The sequence below is a fragment of the Arachis ipaensis genome, chromosome B06 (genome assembly GCF_000816755.2).
Source record: "Arachis ipaensis cultivar K30076 chromosome B06, Araip1.1, whole genome shotgun sequence".
In the NCBI taxonomy this organism is placed as follows: domain Eukaryota; kingdom Viridiplantae; phylum Streptophyta; class Magnoliopsida; order Fabales; family Fabaceae; genus Arachis; species Arachis ipaensis.
In genome coordinates this window covers 130,445,139-130,448,579 of record NC_029790.2, presented here as the reverse complement: position 1 = coordinate 130,448,579, position 3,441 = coordinate 130,445,139, and the positions used below count along the sequence as shown (strand labels likewise).

Here is a 3,441-nt window from a genome sequence, read left to right as displayed (position 1 = left end):
ATTTGGGTTATATTGTATTGTTTGTTAGACTAATTTAGTATAATTAAAAATTAAACAAGGTTAGGTTAGGTAAATTTATAAATTAAAGTAATTATTTAGATAAATTAGTGTTTTTTTGTTAATTTAGAATTTTATTAAAATTGTTATTAGATAAGGTTAAATTTAGTTTACGGTTGAAGTTAGAATAATTTAGGGTTAAATTTAGGTAAAGTAAGTTAATTTAGTGTTAACTAAGATTTTGAATTAATGTTAAGTAGTTAATTATGTAGATTTACGGTTGACAACTTATTGGATTAGTTTAGAATAATTGGGTTCATTAATTTTTATTAGTATTTTTAAAAATTTTATTAATTTTGTTTATTAGGTTTTAATTTTTACTAACTTCGTGTCTGTTTTAAGATTTTTTTTTGGTTTGAATGTTGTGTAGTGTTATCATAGATTGTTCGTGCTGCTTATATAGGTGGTTGTTTGTGTTATACTGAAATTTGTTTTCTATTTCTAGACATGTTAAATTGTTTAAGCTTTACTTAGACTAACTTTTTTAGGATAAAGTTTTAGAACAAAAATGGGAAAGGTTGCCTATGATACTTTTTCGAAACTCTTGTTTGCTGAAAAATTATGGAGTAATAAAGGGTGCGCACTAGAATGACTAAAATTTTATATTTGCTTGAATGTTTATTTGCTTAATATATGCTTGCAGTTGTTTAAATTATTAAAACTGAGAAATTTTTGTGGTAAAGATTCTTGAATTAAGAAAAAATTCTGCCGAATTGTTGTTATAATTGTTTAAGACATGTTTAGTTTCAAAAAGTTCAAAATTACATTCGGTGGAGGTCGTTAATTATAGCTAAAACTTTGCTGAAATTTCTGAAAGAATTTAAAAGATGTGGTAGTTGTTTGTTTTAATATATGCTTGCAATGATTTTAACTATGAAAATTGAGAAATTTTTTTGTGAAGATATATGAATTAAGAAAAAATTCTGCCGAAATTTCGTTAAAATTATTTAGGATATATTTGGTATTTAAAAGATAAAAATTACATTTGGTGGAGATCGTTGATTATAGCCGAAATTCCTAAAAAAAATTAATAATTAAGTTGTATTGTTTGTTAAATTTCTAGGTTGTTTGTAGTAAAATGATTCTAAATCATCACTTTTGGATGTATGATAGGGAGAATGGCAAATGAGGGGAATAAAACTTGAGTTTTTTGAGGGGTTGATCAATTTGTTTCGTATGTGTTCAACATAAAATTTTATAGGTCTCAATGGGTATCTAGGTATCCATGTTATAAGTGGTGGCTGATCAAGTGGCTAGAAGCTTTGGATATAACCATGCACCTTTATTGTAATGGGTTCAAGAATGGGTATTGGGTGTGGACTGAATACAGAGAAGTTGATGAGCAGGAAATCAATCGGTCTGTACCTATTGCCAATTGGGACGAGAGTCGGTCAAAAAAGGTTAACCAACTTAGTTAGAGAAGCAAATATGGAAGATGTGAATTGGGAGGGTAACTAGTAGAGAGGCAATGAGATGGTCTTTAATACAGTTTGAGTTCAAGATACGGAAAGTGTCGAGAAATAGCATAACCTGGATGCGGCTATATTTTATCATCTGTTAGAGTCTGCCGTACAACTGCTAATTGATGGTTGTGTTCACTTTAAGTTAGTTGCCTATGTCCGAATGATGAGTATTAAGTCCGAGTCAACCACAACCAAGATTCATTTAATAAGTGAGCCATCCTTTGTAATGAATTAGTACTAGTTGGAACCTCTGGGATCCTTCATAACCATTATGAGGCAAAGAAGCTTGCTTTGAAGCTAGGAGTAAATTCGGTAAAAATTGATTGTTGCACGAATGATTGCATATTTTATTATAAGAGGGATGTAGAACTCACCGCTTGCAAATTTTGCAAGACACCGAGGGATCAAGCAGGGAGAGAAGATCGGTAAACGTAATATAACATACTATCATATCTATAGTTATCTTAACATTCACATTGAATGTGTTAGGATTTATACACCCAAAACTTTGAGTCCGTGACACAGCAATCTTAGCATACGGCAGACGATGACAATGCCTCGAACATATTTGTGATGGATCCTGATGTCGTGTGGCACCAGACCATATCCGAGCCGTAGAAGAACTGCATCTTTAGAGTGGATGTCCACCTTCAGGCTTCCTCCACGTTGGCCACCAGCACTATAGGATCAGAGTCACCAACTCCATTTGTCTGAGGAGAGGTACAATGATATCCTAGCACGCAGAGTAGAGAGGGATGCTTGGGATGCGGAAGTGGGGTCCTTGAGGTATGTGCTTAAATAGGAGCTGGGGCACATACGATGCATGCAGCAGCCGATGGCGGTCTACTATAAATAGATGCGCGCAGGGACAACGATGTTGGGGGGTGACTCCTCATCTCCACTTGCATTAGCACGGACACTAGCACTCATAGTGCTGCCGCATCAGAACCAACAGCGAGACCATCAGGTGGAGGAGGACGACGACAATTACAAGGACTCGTAGGATTTAGTGTTTTTTTATGTAGTTTGACATTATTATCCATTTGGATTATATTGTAATTTTTATTTTAATTAAATATATTTATTTTTTATTAATTTTTAATTTGAATATTAGTTATCACAATATTATTTAGTTTTTATCAAGTTATAGTTTTGAAATTTTGTATGAATAAATCCAATGATATAATAATTTTATTATTTATTATTTTATTACATAATATTACCGTCGAAATTTCAAAAAAAAATCGACAATAACTAAAGCACAAAAATTTTAAATGGCATAACGTCAAATGGGTATTTTAATTTATTTTTTAGTATTATTTTATTACATAATATTACCGTCGAAATTTCAAAAAAAAATCGACAATAACTAAAGCACAAAAATTTTAAATGGCACCAAATTTAACGTCAAATTTTGTCTAACAATAGTAATGAATAAAAATGGTCATCTTAAAAGAAATTATTGTAAAAAAATTCCAACAATAATTAGCTTTGGATTCTTAAAATTCGCCAATAAATAATTACCGGCAATATTTACATTGTCAAATTTCATCCAACGATGTCACCAAAAAAAAAATTTCATCCGACAATGACATTATTACCATTAGATTTTTTTAAAAATTTTACCGATAAATCTGACGATTTTAAACTTTTTGATAATGGTTTTTTTCTCCCTTCTTTCTCTTTTCTTTAATCTAAAGATTACATACTAAAATTGATGAGAGTTGCTTCACCTTTAAGTCACAGTTCTTTAACAAATTAGTTTAAGAAAAAATGTCTCAACTATCATCTATTACTAGTTGAAAATAACAATAAAAATTGGTCCTTCAAAATTTATTAATGATTAAATTCTTCATTTTAAAAAATGAATTAAGTTAATTGTTTCTTTAGTAATCTGCGTGGCATACTTTTAGACAAAAGG

General features: G+C 30.7%; 1 protein-coding gene across 1 annotated transcript in view; it reads right to left on the bottom strand.

Moving 5' to 3' along the window:
• Positions 1-3,441, bottom strand: part of LOC107605357 (uncharacterized protein At4g14100) — a 9,703-nt gene that overhangs the window by 5,050 nt on the left and 1,212 nt on the right. The gene's annotated exons all lie outside the window — the stretch shown is intronic.